The sequence below is a fragment of the Anser brachyrhynchus genome, assembly GCF_964034855.1.
Source record: "Anser brachyrhynchus genome assembly, chromosome: 6".
NCBI classification, from domain to species: domain Eukaryota; kingdom Metazoa; phylum Chordata; class Aves; order Anseriformes; family Anatidae; genus Anser; species Anser brachyrhynchus.
In genome coordinates, this window is record NC_137700.1 from 4,122,269 (window position 1) to 4,140,171 (window position 17,903).

The following is a 17,903-nucleotide window of genomic DNA, read 5'->3' on the forward strand; positions in this document are numbered from 1 at the left end:
AGGACGGCGGGGCGAAGCGGCCGCTCCCTCAGAGCCGTGTCCCCGCCGCCTCGCCCGCACGTCGGGGCTTTTTCGTGTCGGGGCTTTTTCGTGTCGCGCCCTCGGGCTCTCGCCGCGGGCGACATGCCGCTCCCCAGCGCGGACAGCTTGCGCGCGGGGCCTGCCCGCGGCGGCGGCGGGAGGGAAACCCCAACCGCAAAGCCCTCCCGGCAGGGAGAGCTCGGGGTGAGGGCCGGTCCGGCACCGACAGTAAAGACACGCCGGAGGAAACGCTCTGCTTTTAGCCGTGAGCACCGCGGCCAGGTTGAAAAGGCGTCACGCTGGAGCTCCGAGTTGGGCGGCGTTCCGAGGCCGTTGTGGCAGTTGTGGAGACGGCCTCGGCTGAGGTGGCGGCTGCTGTCGCTGCTGTCCCCTCTGTCCCCGCTGTTGCCGCTGTTCCCGGCGCCTGGAGACCCCCGGCAGCCCCCTGTGACAGGACCTGTGGCCCCGGGGAGCAGGTCCTGTGGCCCCCTGTGCCCGCCGCCTCGTCGGCCATCCCGGCAGCAATCCTGCCAGCACAGAATAGCTCACCGGCTTTACGTGCGTTTCAGGGTAAAGTGACGATTAACTTCTATTTCCTGGCTTGGGTGCTGCTTTATTCTTTAACGGAGCTTCAGGTTTAAAGGTTAAACTCAGTTCTGTCAAGGTTAAACTCAGTTTCGTGAATGGCATCTTGGACAAAATCTTAAGCTGTGATTGACTCTCTGCTTAACAGAGGCCAAACGTGTACCTACTGAGAAGCAGGTCATAGGTGATAAGCCCTCACAAATTAACTTGCTATCACAAAGTGACGCCCAGAAAAAGTGTATTCAAAAGCTAGGCTCATTATAGAATCACAACCAAGCCATCATGACTGGTGCAGTAGACAGTGAGGTAGAGGGTGAGCCCTGGAAAGACAGAAGTAAAGTAGCAGCGAAATGCAGGTACCTTTGTGCACACGAAGCAGAAAAGCGCAGGCAGTAAAGTAATAGTGCTCCATTACTAGCGTGAGCAACAATTATATATAAATCGCAACCATTATCTATTAGATAATAGGTAATAATTAATAGATAATTGCAAAGCTCCAAAAATGCAATAAATAACTGATTCCCCTCAGAGAATGTCATTTGCATTTTTATATTAAAAAGACTCCAGAGTTGTAATGGATTAAAATCCTACGAAAGTGAAAGAAATGGCATCAGCCACTAGTTCTGCAGAAGCTAAAAGTAATACTGATAGAGTTTTGATGGAAATTTTTCCTTTGTGTGTTTAGTTTGGGGATTCCTTTTAAATCATTCATACCAGCAATTTAGTTCTTCAAGGCCGTTTCTTTGAGATTAAGTGACAGGACTTCTACTACTCTTTTCTTCTTGGAATGCTTCTTGGTATTCTTACGTCAGCCAGAACATTTGTCTCTGTCGCAGATGAGAACAATGACCATAGTTAACAAGCCCAAATCTTCAAAGTCTAAAAAGCCATCTTCAAGGCGGTCTGGCAAATCCAAGAAACCGAGTACTAAAAAACTGATGTCACGCACCGCAAACTGGGGCCGGATACCACCTGCAGAAGATTCAAGCCAAGTCTCTGTGGCCCAAGGATGTGGAGGTGCTATTTATTGTAGATCCTCTGAAAAATCTAAGCCTTTTGCCCAAAGAGATCTAAGTAAGTGTGCGCTTTATCCTGCCTCCGTTTTCTTCAAAACAAAAGTAGAAAGTGGTAGTTCTTGCTTGTTGCACTGATAGAGAACAGGACTACTGTGAATAAAGACTTCCAAAGCGATTCTCCTAAGGCAACTGAAGTGACTGACGTTACAGAAATTAATTTTGATATATTTACAGTCGACAGAGAAATGTGGGGAGCATTTTGTAATGCACTGATTCATCCATATCTTTTCTGTTTTGCAAAGAAAAGTGTTTGATTGTTGCTATTCACAGGTTCCATTATTCACAGGTTTTTGAATGTTAAGATTGCTCAGGAAAAGATCTGATATTTGTAGGGGTACCGTCATTCCTAGTTATTTGTTTTTACATTGTCCTTGCATTTATTACCATATAATTTCAAGTCTAAGTTTGTGGTTGAAGTTATAATAAGGAAAAAAGCATATAATAAGGAAGAAATTAAAATGGTTGACTAAACTTTTTTTTCCCAAAACGTTGTGTTGACCAGCCAATTTGAATATGGCGGTATTAAAGGTGTCTGCAATAAGTTTTTCTGTTTTGGATTGTAGCTAGTTCCTCTAGGTGCTCCCACAGAATAGTATTTTTACTATGCCTATATATACTTTATATATTCACTATACCTATATATACTTAATACCTTTCTTAGAAACAAACAAACAAAATCTCTTTTTAAATATAACTTTCTTGCAGTTGTTAATGATGGAATTGCTCCGCCACAAAGGATTCTTTTTCCACCTGAGAAGATACGTATGGATTGGCAAGAAACACAAAGTGTTGGAGTTGGCCTGTACAATCTTGGCAACACGTGTTTTCTTAATGCTACTCTACAGTGTTTGACCTACACCCCCCCACTTGCCAATTACATGCTTTCTCTTGAGCACAGCCAGTCATGTGAGTACTTTCTAACAGTATTTTAAATCTGTTGGATAGCTGTGAAGGTGAAAGAACAGCAGTGATTCTGTGAGACAAACTTACTTGCCTGATTTTACCTGTAGACGCTGGCTTTGAGCATTGTATTAGCAGTGGGCTCGGAATAGCATATGGAGTGCGTTTAATGCACCATGTGTTTTTTTTGTTTGTTTGTTTGTTTGTTTTTTTAAAAGGATCTTTTCTTGCTTCATGGGAATAATGAAGTGCATTGGACAGTAATGCATTTAATGAACATTTGGCATTTGGGCTATTTGGGCTTCCTGCTGCTAGAAAGGCAATAAAATTTAGGATGTTGGCATCATAGGTCTTTAGTCTGCACAGCCGAGGTTCCATAATGCACTACAATAAATGGTCTGTTCGTTGTTGAACCAATTAAAAAAAAAAAAAAAAAAAAAAACCTAGAAAGCAATATGAGCTGTTATGAACACGACTAGATTTTTTTGTGGGACTGTATTAAAATCTAGACTGATTTTGTCCTAAATAAAATGTTGTACTATAAAGTAAATGTTGTACTAAACCTGTATGCTTTTTAGGCTGGTATCTTTGTATCGATACCTAGAAATTTAACTGTTTTCTTCCTGTATATAGAAATCGTTTCAGTTAAGAATCCTGTTGAAAAAAGGAGGGCAGAAGTACTATTACATACATTACTGTAATTTTTCCTTTCTCCCAAAGGACTCGTAGCTCTGTATCATGAAGCTCACCTGACAGCACTGTGCTGAAAATAACCCACGATCTCTTAATGCTGTATCATCAAGGTCAAATATTCTTTCCTCATACATTTTGCAACCTGTGGAGTTCACATTCCTGTCAGCCTTTACAAACGTGACTTTGCAGTAGTCTTTTAGATTTCTCATCACAAAATGCACTTGAATACAGGCTTAATGGATATTTTTATTCTATAAAGTTGTGTGAAATGAAATGTTAGGAGACTGTTGGGACAAGGAGAGTGGATATTGTATCTATAGTTTAAATGTTACTTATATGTTTGTTTGTAGTTATGTCTGTTTCGCTAGACTGGGATGCTTTCTTCTTTCACTCTTCAGGTCGTGAACAAGATTTTTGCATGATGTGCACGATGGAGACTCACATTAACCAGGCCCTGCGTTGCACTGTTGATGCCATCGAGCCTACGCGTGTTATCAATAATCTCAGTCGTAAGTGGCTTCAGATGTGTTTCTTTTTCAGCATCTTGTAATCTTCAAATAATTATTTGATGTGTATAAATGGTTTTAACACTGTAAAGAAGAGAGATTTTAGAAACAGGAGAATTACTTCATTTTTAAATGAGGTGAATACTATCATCTTCTTATTTAGGAATAGGACAACATTTCCGTTTTGGCAGTCAAGAAGACGCACACGAGTTCTTGCGCTATACTGTTGATGCTATGCAGGAAGCGTGCTTGAATGGAAGCACCAAGTAAGCATAAACAAATTCACTTTTATACGTTCTCTAGCACCTTTTAGGCCTTTATTTACTATCAAAACTGAAAGTCTAGGTCATCCTTGGTTTTCATAAAACTCTTTGAAGAGTTAACTGTGTGCCTTAAATCTTCTGAGGTCTGATTATAATTTATTTCCAGATTGGACAGATCTTCTCAAGCTACCACCATCATTCATCAAATATTTGGAGGATTTCTAAGATCAAGAGGTACTTTTAAAAATATTCCTGTCCTTAGAACTGATCTGTGTCTTTTGTCGGTAGTAAAGCAGTCTGTAGTTTGTCTGAAGTAGTATCTATCGACAACTTGAATGTGGACAGTTAGTCTCCTTCACGTGTTGTTAAGCATTTATATTTTGCTTCCAGTGAAGTGCTTGAATTGCAAAGCAGTTTCGGATACGTATGAGGCATTTCTTGATATCACTTTGGATGTAAAGGTAGGAGGTTTTGTAAATATAATTCATGATGTTTAAGTACATGTATAACTTTCTAAATTAAACTTGTTTAACTTAAAAAACCAAACCACGTACAATGTTAAAATATAAGAGCTTGGTGGTGGTTAGAAAGTGGATTGGACTTTGTCCTTCTGTGGAACCCCTGTAAATAGTCTCCACGTCTGCATTGGGTTTAAGGGGAAAGAATTTTATTGCTGCGCAAAGTATAATACTGTCACACTTCTTTGTTGTTCTACCTCAATATACGTCTAATTGTTAGACTGTTGGATTTGTTGCCAGTATTGATGACAAAGCACACTATAGATGCTGTCTGCGTTACTGGAAAATGATTTGTTTCAAAGTAGAATGACTTCCAGGTGAGGTAAACGCTGAGCATGCTCTTTCTGCCTCCTTCTTGACAGTGCTCATAGTAGATCGCTTAAGTATGTGTTAGTCAGGTTCTCTTATAAACTCCTAGTGCGTCTCTGGAATTTTGAATTTACAGTGACTTTACGCTCTTCTCTCTCGCTCCTCTAGGCGGTTTCATCTGTTACCAGAGCTCTAGAACTATTTGTGAAACCTGAAGAGCTGGATGGAGAGAATTGCTATAAATGTAGCGAGTAAGATTATTACTAATTATGTCTTAATACTAGATATTAGTTTTATATATTACATGACTTAGAGCGTAAGTTATCCTTTAACTTCATTTAGAAATAAGGAGACGCAGCATTGTTGTTGTTGTTGTTGCTTCATTTTCTAGTAGTGGTGAGCTGAAGCAAGGAGCTATGGAGAATGATTTGGAGTGGAAGGCAGCAGCAGGTTCCTGCAGGTCCTAGCGTTCACTGTGAAACAAAGTTAGATTGAGTGTCAGGGAATGTGAGCTGGCTCTGTGGTAATGAATGTTAGCAGCCTGTGCTGGCTCACTAAACAGCGTCTTGCACAGCTCTTGAACTGTGAAACCTGTCGATGTGGACTAATGTCCGAAATGAGCTCCCTTAAGCCTAACCCGTGCACAGGGAAAGCCTGTTGAGTTCAGGCGCTCTCTGTGCTGATCAATATGTAAGATGTTTCTACGTATGTGAGAAACAATTGAATATTTGCATAAGATGGTTTGGCAAAACAAGCTGTTAGTCAAACATCCCCTCAGAAAAGCACAGAGTGCCCGGCTCAGTTCTGTAGAATTCATGCCTGACCCCTCTAAATGAAAAATGCAGTATCCACTTCTTGTTGTTGGATACTAAGGAAATTAGGGTGTCGAATCAAGAGCGTCCAATAGGTTATTAAAGCAATTTAATCCCAGGTTCGTCTTGGCCTGCGGATCCTAGAAAGCAACATGCAGCGTATTCAGGATTCTCATAAGTGATGTCTGAGGAAGAGAAAGAACTGTAATAGCACCTCACATCTGAATTGCATGGTCCTTCCTTAATGTGCTCTTTGAGGTGTGATCGGTTCAGTCACACTTAAAGCCAGAATTTTCCGTCTTTTTGTGAGCTTAAAAGGAAAGGCCTTGCACATGTACAGTACTTTTTCCATTGCTGATAACTGTTATTAGTCTTATATATAACTCATTTTTACTATTTTTTGTTTATATTTTATAACTCCCTGGTAATACGCTTTCGTGAGAGATTCCTGTTCCCGCTATGCTCTGAGTTGTTGGTAAAACTTACCTTCTTCTCTGTATTAACAAACGTGACATGCAGTGCATGGGTTTATGAAAAGAAAAAACCAAACATATGATGCAAGTAAATATCATTCAAATAGCATAAGCATGCATGAGACATTAAAACGAGTTTGTTTTGGGGGCAAAAAAGATGATGCTTTCAAACACTTGTCTCTGCTTGTTTTTAAGGTGTAAAAAGATGGTTCCTGCATCCAAGAGATTTACCATACACCGTTCTTCCAACGTTCTCACAATATCACTGAAAAGATTTGCAGATTTCACAGGTGGAAAGATCAACAAGGTATATTTCCCGCTGTAATGCAACTTTGTCATCATGTAATGGGACATCCCCCAAAGCTGAAAGTTGTTAATATTTTCAGACAATAATTGTAGACTAACGACTACGGCTTATTCTTTCTCTTAATATCAGTAAAGTTCCTGCTTGACAAGAAGCATATACTTTCCTCTGAGAAGGCTAATTCATCAGAAAACAGTTGTCTGCAACTTCTAGTATTAAACGTTGCTTATGGGAAGACTTATTTTTAGTGAATCAAGAGATATATTCATATAATTCCAGTCTCTGTTTTTTGGAAGTGTTTTTCTCTGGCTAGTCCGCGAAGTACTCTGATATAATTTTTCTATCTTCTTGGTCTCTCTTTAGGAAGTAAAATATCCTGAGTATTTGGACCTCCGAGCCTACATGTCTCAATCAAGTGGAGAACCACTCATCTATGCCTTATATGCGGTGCTGGTGCATCATGGTATCAACTGTCGCTCAGGACACTATGTATGCTACATAAAGGTAGAAGTCAGCATCATTTCTAACAGGGTAAAGGTTGTGCTGGCAAACCAGTTCAAGTGTTACTAGTAGTACTGTTTCTAGGGAAAAAGATTTCATTATATGTTTATTTGACACGTGTGTATTTTATTGCTATCTGTGATTTCATTTGGAAAACATGCAATTCATCTGAAGATATCGTTGTCTTTATTTGCAGGCTGGTAATGGACTTTGGTATCAGATGAATGATGCAAAAGTAGTCCGTACTGACATTAAAAGAGTTCTTGGTCAGCAAGCTTACTTACTTTTTTATATCAGGTAATAACAAGTATTCAAATGTGTTCAGAAGAGATTTACTCTCCTGTTATTGATACTTTTCTTTTTGCAAGTGTTTTTCTTTCTCTCCCAGGAAAAGATGATTATTTCTCTAATTCAGTTCTGTCTAACCTGAAATTCTCTGTCATTTATTATCTTTTGTTGCTTGGCCTTAAACTGCAGCACTTGTGTAAATTGCTGTATATGTGTTATCTGTAGCTGGCTAATTTAGAGAAGGAGAGAAATGAAGGCCATCTGTGGTGTAAGAATGAATTATTGCTCTGAAAGTGATAGTCATAGTAGGAAGACTGTTACCTACTTTTCAGTTTGTAGTCTTGGCTAAGTCTTCTGTAGAGAAGGCTTCCATATCGTATGAACTGTTCCTATAAAATTATAGGATGGGATTTAATCCAAGAGTAGGCCGAAAGAAAAACTAAACTGAGATCACTGCTCTTTTCTGAAGGCGCTATGATTTGACGCTCGGAGAACGTGCTTTTTACTTAGCAGCACCGTCTTATCCCTGTTCATTCCCCCCTGGTCAGCGGGGGGCTAACAGTAAGCAGGCTGGATTTCTGGGACCACGACTTCCTCCTCATATGATTAAGGTAATTTAGGGAAGCGGGAGGGCAGATAATGGCACCAAACGGACAGTGGGTTTGGGGTTTGGTGTGGGGTTTTTTGTTTGGTTTTTGGCATCTTTGTTTTGTTTTCCTTCCCACGCTGCAGCTGTCTTCACAGCCCTCATGCTACAGCCAGAGTCATTCAAACAGTGGTTACTGCTGAATTGCGCAGCCATGCGACTCCATTGTTTATACCTCCTAGACAGCTTTGTAAAGCACAGAGAGCTACGCTCTTTGACAATTTAAGTAGAGTGTACTAATCCTCGAATCATTTAAAAGAGGACTTGTTTTTCCTATCGACGTCACTTTAGCTAAGACAGGGAAACCAAATTGTCTTATTCCTGAGCACCAGAACAATTATTCCAGGCTTTTTGGGGTATGTTTAAAGGGGAAACTAAATATATTTGGGAATAGCTTTAGGCAATGTTAAGTTGTTTGGATGGTTTTCAAAAATGATGTTAATTTGATATCAATATGCAGTAAACCAAAAGCAGGAATTAAATACACTTATGGGACTTGCATTTATCTTTTAAGGGCAGTGTTTTTTGCTTTTTAGGTGTTAAGACCATTTGTAGAAATACTTAGTAGGAGAATGACATGTTTAAAAATGTTAAATGGAGTGTTTCCATTAACCCGTCTTGCAATTTCTTCTTTTTAAATACAGAATTCAAGTCGTTTAAATGGAAATGGATCCATAAAAGAGGATGCAAATACCACTGGTGTCACCCTAAAAAGGCCATCTTCAGCACCACCAATGGCCTGTGTTCAAGAACAGGCGATTACCAGGCCTTCAATTACTGATACGTCAAAAAACCAGAAGATCACCATCAGTATTCACAATAAATTGCCTGCTCGTCAGACTGTGTCACAGCCTGACTGTCTTAGCAGTGCTGTGGAGGATGAAGATCTCTACAAGGCTGTTCCTTCATCCACAATCACAAATTCGGTAAAGCAAATGAAGCAAATACAAATACAAAAAAAAAAAAAAAAGAGTTTCTGCTGAAATTTTTGTGGAGCCAAAGGTGAATGGAAATCCTAAACTCAGCTCTGATAACACAGTCCCTTACGGTGCAGAATCTTCAGGAAAATCTGAGGAGGAGTCAAAGGGCTTATTTAAAAGGAATTGCAATGCAATGTGGAATTTTGGTTGGAAAGGTAGTCCGTACATCGCAGAATTCCCATTCTTCCTGTCAGAATGCTGATGAAGGAAGATCCCAGCATGAGCTGCCAAACACTGATTCACTGAATGGTGCTATTAGTTTAGTTCATGAATCTAAAGAAAACGGACTGAAACTTGATGATTCCACTTGCCAAGTTGAACCTGTTAAACCTTGTGAGATGTTCTTTTCTAAAACAAACGGATTGCTTGAAACATAGTAGTTTGCTCCATCGAGAATTTCTCACCCACGATGTATTCGGGAGTGTTTATCATGTTCCTAATTCAGGCGAAATGCTGAGAAAACACAGCACAAATTTGATCGTAACCCTTTGTGATATTATGCCATTAGAATTTGCAGAGCTGAGCTGACATTAGAACTTGTCAGCTTAAGCTGAGCTGAGATAAAAATTCTTAAGTTTCATAAAGTAGATTTTGGGAGGTGAGTTGGCGTTATCTTTGAAGTGTAGATAATGCATACAACACAAAGCGATCTTGCTTAGCATTTAATGTAGAAATTCTGAGAAGACTAGTCCTCAGCACAAATGGTATTTTTTCTGTCTGCTGACTTGTGCGTTTTAGTTGCAGATGCCTGGAGCTATGCCTCCAGTCCCTCGAGAAGTCATCATGGAATCCCTCACGGCCAGCCAGCTGAACAGCTTGTCAGAGGAAAGAAGGTAAAATGAGCACAGTCTGATTAAGACAAGATTTTGTGGAAGTTCATTGCGGTTTTATCTGTCTACTAATACTATTTAATGGAAGGATTTAAATCAGTAGAATTCCGTACTGTATGGCCAGTGTTGCGAACAGAACTAATGATCGACACTGTGCATAGCACTCTGATGCAGGCTGGTGCCTCGCGGAGAACTTGTGTTTCTTCATAGAATGTTTTTCCGTTTTTCTCCATTATCTGGAGAAACATTGGCTGTTCCCCCGTCGCCCCCACCCCTTTTTTCTCAGAGCAGCAGGTGGAGGGAGACGGAAACGTGTTTTTATTTTGTGCAGTGTCCCGGGACCTCCGAAATCTACTGAGAATGATGAATACCTTGAACAGTACCAATGTGATGACCGTGGAGACAAGGAGAAACCAAGAAGATCAAAAGAACATGAACTGATTTCAGAAGAAAATGTTTTCTACATCAAAGAGTCTTCTGAGACTGGTGAGAAATTGCGGCAAACTTCCCCTCTAAAGTCTGACAGTGAATGTAGTTCTAAAAACCTTTCCTCCTTAGCTATTACAGATAGATGCCAAGATACAAAGGACGAGACTAAAAAATCTGACAAAGAGCGTTACCAGAGAAAGAGGGAACATTCTCCTACTGAAGAGAAGGAGAGTCAAAAAGATGGTCATTCCAGCAAGAGAAGGTGCTCTCGGAGTGTGGAAGTTGTTAAGCAAAAGCGTCACAAGCAGGAGTATTGGGAGGGAAGCAGGTACAGATCTTCCCATAGTGAAAGGAACAGCCCTGATAATGGCAGAAGACCAGTAAAATATTCAAAGTACAGATCTCGAAGCAGAGGAAGATCAGAACAAGATAGCGCTAGATATTACCATTCCAAAGGGGAAAGAAGTTGGAGCAGAGAAAGATACTATCAAGATGAACCACGGAAATGGGAAAAATGTAGCTATTACAAGGATTACTATTCACCTCATGCAGCAGGAGACAGTAGAGAGAGAAAGTTCTCTCACGGTGATAAAGACTTTGACAAATTGACTCAGACTTACTCCAGCAGGTCACATAAGCGTTATCATTACAAAAGCAGATGGCCTCACGGTTCCCTCTTGAGAGAGGAAGATGTACATCACTTTAGCACACCCAGAGCAGACTCACATCGTTGCTCAGTAGCTCAGCAACATTCTGGAAAACATTCGCGTGAGAGACATGCACTTCCACCTGTGTCAGCTCATTTGGAGAACTGTCGCCAGAAAAAGGCAAAAGAAGGAAACAGAAAAAGACAATATACTCGTGCAGAAGGTAGTGAAAGTGAAATAGAAAGGCAACGCAGAAAGGTAGAAAAGGAGGTTTTAGGTGGTGAAAACATGAAAAAATATAAGAAGTTCTAGAAGAAAAAGAAGTCTGAAGATAAACAGGGAGAGAAGGATTCCAAGTAAGCAGGGATTCCAGCCTAATCAGCATTTTTTTTCCTAATTCTTTTCTGGGTGCTTCTCATGTTTTGTTTTTTTTTTCATAGTTTCTGAGTTATTTAGATAGCATAATCTGGCTGGGGATCATGACTGGGGATCATTAGGTTGATCAGTGAAGACAGGAAAGGTATTGCTGAATTGTGTCAGAGCACTAGCTTTGGACCACGTAGTTCGAATCACATCTGCACACCATTCTGGATTAGGTTAAAATATTTTTTTTTTTTTACTTGCACATATTCCAGAGCTAACCATTGTTAATGATCTGTGTACCAACCAGGACCTATGGTCCTTCAATCTGAGGGCTTAAGTTTGCTGCATCTAAAGGAAGTTACATGTGCACAAAGTACCACAAAATAGCTGACATGCGGCAAATCATCGCCTGTGGTAAAATAAATAAAGTTTCCTGTATGCAACAAGTGCCACATCTTTTTTTCTCTTTTTAACTTGCATGTTTCTTTCAGACTTTATGATTTGTATTTCTCTGCGCTCCACTTTGACAATGCCAATCGCAAGCGTAACAAAAAGAAGAAAAAGGAGAAACATCAGGAAAGTGAAAGGCTTCTTGGAACACTTAGATCCTCGTTTCCAGAAGAAAACCCGGGAGAAGAAGGAAGAATCCCATCCTCCAGATGGCTCTTTATGAGAGCAATGCAGAAGTGAGGGCAGTAAACAACCTCACAAGGAAGGGAAGCCTTCCAGTGCAGGTGAAAGGAAGAAACATCGCATCCAGCGAGTATATTAAAGGTAAGCGGCTGCAGCATGTTTATGGGATTCCTTTTAGATTAATCTAGAGATTATCTAAAACAGTCTTTAAATGCTTGATGACTGAACAGTCTGCTGGATATTAAAATATGTTTTGAAAAATATGTTTCAAATGTTGTTTTTTCAGCTGTGTGGGGAGAACAAATACAGTGGCTATGAATATTTTGGCTATTATTCAGAACAGCATGTGGAGGGATATGTAAACTATGTAATATGTAAAAATATGTACTATGTAAAAATCCTGCTTTTTTTCTCCTTTTTGTTTTTTTTTTTTGTCTTTTTCTTTTTTTCCCTGCTATTATAGGTTTAAGAATATAGAGGAATGCGCTGATGGAAGCCATGTAAAGAGTCTCCAAATTTGCATTGGGTTTAAGCGGAAAGAATTTTATGTCTGCACAAATTATGATACTGTCAAAACTTCTTTGTTGTTCTACCTCAATATACATCTAATTGTTAGACTGCTGGATTTGTTGCCAGTATTGATGACAAAGCACACTATAGATGCTGTCTGCGTTACTGGAAAATGATTTGTTTCAAAGTAAAATGACTTCCAGGTGAGGTAAACGCTGAGCATGCTCTTTCTGCCTCCTTCTTGACAGTGCTCATAGTAGATCGCTTAAGTATGTATTAGTCAGGTTCTCTTATAAACTCCTAGTGCGTCTCTGGAATTTTGAATTTACAGTGACTTTACGCTCTTCTCTCTCGCTCCTCTAGGCGGTTTCATCTGTTACCAGAGCTCTAGAACGATTTGTGAAACCTGAAGAGCTGGATGGAGAGAATTGCTACAAATGTAGCGAGTGAGATTATTAACTAATTATGTCTTAATGCTAGATATTAGTTTTATGTATTGCATGACTTAGAGCATAAGTTATCTTTTAACTTCATTTAGAAATAAGGAGACGCAGCTTCGTTGTTGTTGTTGTTGCTTCATTTTGTTTAAACAACTGGTGCACGGAAATAATCCCAAACTTGAAAACGTTACATCTGTTTTGGAAATCTAAGAAGAGTGGCTATTAGCTGATATTGGACTTTTCTCGTAGCATTGTCTGCACCATGGCTTGTCAAGCTTCCTAGGCGTGTAGCTGCATGCTGAAATATTCATATTGGCAGAAGTGAAAAGACATGCCCAGTAAGTAGTGGTGAGCTGAAGCAAGGAGCTGTGGAGAATGATTTGGAGTGGAAGGCAGCAGCAGGTTGCTGCAGGTCCTAGCGTTCACTGTGAAACAAAGTTAGATTGAGTGTCAGGGAATGTGAGCTGGCTCTGTGGTAATGAATGTTAGCAGCCTGTGCTGGCTCACTAAACAGCGTCTTGCACAGCTCTTGAACTGTGAAACCTGTCGATGTGGACTAATGTCCGAAATGAGCTCCCTTAAGCCTAACCCGTGCACAGGGAAAGCCTGTTGAGTTCAGGCGCTCTCTGTGCTGATCAATATGTAAGATGTTTCTACGTATGTGAGAAACAATTGAACATTTGCATAAGATGGTTTGGCAAAACAAGCTGTTAGTCAAACATCCCCTCAGAAAAGCACAGAGTGCCCGGCTCAGTTCTGTAGGATTCATGCCTGACCCCTCTAAATGAAAAATGCAGTATCCACTTCTTGTTGTTGGATACTAAGGAAATTAAGGTGTCGAATCAAGAGCGTCCAATAGGTTATTAAAGCAATTTAATCCCAGGTTCGTCTTAGCCTGCGGATCCTAGAAAGCAACATGCAGCGTATTCAGGATTCTCATAAGTGATGTCTGAGGAAGAGAAAGAACTGTAATAGCACCTCACATCTGAATTGCATGGTCCTTCCTTAACGTGCTCTTTGAGGTGTGATCGGTTCAGTCACACTTAAAGCCAGAATTTTCTGTCTTTTTGTGAGCTTAAAAGGAAAGGCCTTGCACATGTACAGTACTTTTTCCATTGCTGATAACTGTTATTAGTCTCATATATAACTCATTTTTACTATTTTTTGTTTATATTTTATAACTCCCTGGTAATATGCTTTCGTGAGAGATTCCTGTTCCCGCTGTGCTCTGAGTTGTTGGTAAAACTTACCTTCTTCTCTGTATTAACAAACGTGACATGCAGTGCATGGGTTTATGAAAAGAAAAAACCAAACACATGATGCAAGTAAATATCATTCAAATAGCATAAGCATGCGTGAGACATTAAAAGGAGTTTGTTTTGGGGGCGAAAAAGAAGATGCTTTCAAACACTTGTCTCTGCTTGTTTTTAAGGTGTAAAAAGATGGTTCCTGCATCCAAGAGATTTACCATACACCGTTCTTCCAACGTTCTCACAATATCACTGAAAAGATTTGCAGATTTCACAGGTGGAAAGATCAACAAGGTATATTAAGAATATACCTTAAGAATATAGAGAAATGGTCTGCTTTTATTTTCATTTTCTCTTTTTTTCATTTTTCTCTTAATATCAGTAAAGTTCCTGCTTGACAAGAAGCATATACTTTCCTCTGAGAAGGCTAATTCATCAGGAAACAGTTGTCTGCAACTTCTAGTATTAAACATTGCTTATGGGAAGACTTATTTTTAGTGAATCAAGAAATATATTCATATAATTCCAGTCTCTGTTTTTTGGAAGTGTTTTTCTCTGGCTAGTCCGCGAAGTACTCTGATATAATTTTTCAATCTTCTTGGTCTCTCTTTAGGAGGTAAAATATCCTGAGTATTTGGACCTCCGAGCCTACATGTCTCAGTCAAGTGGAGAACCACTCCTCTACGCCTTATATGCGGTGCTGGTGCATCATGGAATCAACTGTCGCACAGGACACTATGTATGCTACATGAAGGTAGAAGTCAACATCATTTCTAACAGGGTAAAGGTTGTGCTGGCAAACCAGTTCAAGTGTTACTAGTAGTACTGTTTCTAGGCAAAAAGATTTTCTGAAATAACCCCAAACTTGAAAATGGGATCTTGTATAAAATCTTAAGCTGTGATTGACTCTCTGCTTAAGAGAGGCCAAACGTGTACCTACTGAGAAGCTAGGTGATAAGTGTTTTTGTACACTTATAAGTGGTCATTTTGTAAAGAGACTGCTGAAAAATCTGAACAGTGCTGCTGCAGAACTCTGAATGGGGGGCTAGCAACTGTCTTAACTGATCTGGAATCTTGAGTTTACTTTTCAGTGGACAGGAGGAGAGTCTCTCAAGGCAAACAGAGAGAGAAATAACACCCGATACTCATGTCAACATAAATTTATGCTCAGAGTGTAGGTGTAGGAACAGCGTCGGTATGTATATGGAACATCGGGAGAGGAAACTATATCGGTATTTACAGCTTTTCTACTTCCTTGTCAGAGAGACGTTGTCTCCAAATTAGAAATTGATGTATTTTGAATAAGGGCTGGTGGATCGGATTTATTCTTACTAGTGTTAATATTTGCTCTTGATTAGTACTTAATATCTGGTAACGCATCAATCAATCGTCAAAAATAAACTTAAAAATGTGTAAGGCTTATCTCGTTGGTCGATACAAAGACCAAGGTCTTTTCTCTTTTCTCTTTTTTTTTTTTTCCCAGTATTGTTTTTCTGTTTTCCTTCTCACTGCAGTCTTGATTTTGTTTCTTGTCCCTTAAGTATGTTTTCAATGTGTTGTTGAAACATTTTCCCTTTCAATGCAAAAAAAGGAGCTGTCACTGGTGTCTGCAAGTTGAAGACTGGAGCTTATCTGAAAATCACTGAGCCCAAGAGCTGTCACCTTAGTCTTCCAATAGGACAAGGATGTCTTCGTTTTCTCAGTTAAATGCATTTTTCAGGTTTGTGTATTATTTTCTCAGGAATGGAAAGTGTGCGCACAATTTGCCAGTTGTGGGACTAGGAGTTCTCTTATTTCCTGTGCTTTGTTTAACCTGTCTTAAGTTTAATGGATAGCAATCAAGGTGTACTAGAAATCTGAAAACACTTTATGCTTTGTTCTCTCAGTCATTTTGGTATAACAAACTAGCTTATGGTTTAAACCCTCCATTAGGTTAGCATTTTCCCTAAACGTAACAAGTCCCTGTGTGCTACAGGAAGACAGTAACAAAAAATTAAGTATAGATATTCATCCTGCCATTATTCAGCTTCTGCCTATGGACAGACAATTACACTTATTTAAAGCGGTATCCTCTTGAAACCTAATCAGCATGTTAGAAAGCACTTAGTTATCGGCTTTTGTCCTGGAGGGCTGAGGTTTGTTTTGTTTTGTTTTACATTCAGCATTTCCTTTTCTAGCTTCCATTCCCCTGTTGTTTTGCATGAGGAAAACATGCAGCTTTACAAAGTAGAACGGAAAGAGATGCTTTTCAGTCTAACTTTTCAGTTTTTTGTAGGAGTTTTAAATGTGGTAGGTGCAAAACAGCATAAGTACTGCTGCCAAAGTTATATTCAAACAAGTATTTCTTGGAGAAGCAGAAGAAGCCCAGGGAGAAATAAATTTACAAACATGCTCTTCATGCTCTCCTTTCCCAAGATTTCTCTGAGATATATCCCATAGTCTGTGGGTTTTGAGGTATGTGGTTCCCAGGAGTGAAAAGGAGGGCCAAACAGCTCTCCTCTCGGATCTCCACGTGCCAGGGCTTTAGTGTACTGCCACTTATGGCTCCGCTTTTCACCTGGAAAAAGCGACCTCATGCTGTAAACTGAGGAGCCCTGCAATTGTTCTACTTGGGTTTTTTTTGTTTTTTTTTTTTTTCCCCTGCTCGTATAGGCTTAGAAATGTGCTGATGAAACAATAAAAAAGCCAGCTTGGTACATCTCCTTACAAAAAAATAAGTACAAACTTGAGCTCCTGATCGGCTTCATGCTGAACTCTGTGCTGTTCTTGTCGTAATCTTGGTCTCTCAGTAGATAATATGGTTTAATTACGAATAGAATCATGTGATGAAGAAGATCTCACACTGCAACAAATTCAGCATCTCAAATGAAATTTTACATTTTCCGTGATTTTCTTTCTGAGCAGAAGTGTGTAGTATTAAATATATATATATATATATCTGTGATGAAGCCACGGTCGCAGTTACTCAGATATCTTAATAAGCACTTGCAGGAAGATAAATTGCTGCATCTTTTAGCATTATTTAATTGTAGGGTTAGAGACATGTTGATTCAACAGTGCTGTAAAGTTTCTAAGAGGTCACTTTGAAAAATACCAGCTAAATTACTGGCAAGACTGCACCCGTTCTTAAAAACAAACAACCCCCCCAAATCATCTGTTTTCCTCTTACAGGTAACTGAAGTAATCCCCGAAGAAGACAGTTCACTATCCAAAGGCAAGTTTTATTTTTAAACATTTTCTACATTTTATACCTAGCCACAACTTAACAACCAGTTAACGGTCGGTGACAATCCTGTTCAGTGTTGAAAATGTCATTCTGGCATAGGAAACAAAGGACTTCATCTTCTTGCTTTACAGCTGAATGTCTTCTACATAATGTTTGGAGAAGTGAAATCTTGCTAGAGGTTTTCAAAAATTCTGCCCGGTTTGGATGATGAAGTAAATTGCCATAGTCAGTAGATTCTGGCACTGACAAGTTCCTTCAAGCTAAAGAGGGAGTGCGATTGTTGCAAAGCATGACTGTGTTTTGAGACAGGGACGACCACAAGTTTTAATCTTAAAATACGACATGGAGGGGAGGCTGGTTGTTCACACATTCTTGCAAACATTAATACAATCTGTCCCATTATCAAGAACAAAATTAGGGACTGAACGGAGGTCTTTCAAATACCAGTGTTGCAAAAATAGACTTTTTATGCTACTAATGTCAAAAGAATCCTGATTGTACTAAACTGTGTCTCTTCTAGCTGATAAATCAGGAATAGCACAGAAGAAAATGCGTCTGCTCTAATGCTCTTTGGGCTTCGGTGAATTCTCTGGCCAGCAGATGGCGAACTCGCTTATTCTAAACCAGTCAAAAGTATAGGGAGAAAGTAAATGTCTTGCACACATTACACAAGTCCAGGGCATTGGGATCACTGGGCTAC

At 39.7% G+C, this 17,903-nt stretch overlaps 1 pseudogene across 1 annotated transcript; it reads left to right on the plus strand.

Annotated features, from left to right (window-relative positions):
• Nucleotides 1-1,451: 1,451 nt before the first annotated feature.
• LOC308196966 (ubiquitin carboxyl-terminal hydrolase 42-like) lies at nucleotides 1,452-12,396 on the plus strand (annotated as a pseudogene). Its single transcript has 15 exons — nucleotides 1,452-1,680; nucleotides 2,388-2,588; nucleotides 3,674-3,784; nucleotides 3,945-4,047; nucleotides 4,211-4,278; nucleotides 4,435-4,505; nucleotides 5,040-5,122; nucleotides 6,352-6,463; nucleotides 6,824-6,964; nucleotides 7,158-7,258; nucleotides 7,719-7,860; nucleotides 8,540-9,249; nucleotides 9,620-9,708; nucleotides 10,037-11,137; nucleotides 11,636-12,396. The product of its transcript is annotated as a ubiquitin carboxyl-terminal hydrolase 42-like (transcript).
• Nucleotides 12,397-17,903: the final 5,507 nt, after the last annotated feature.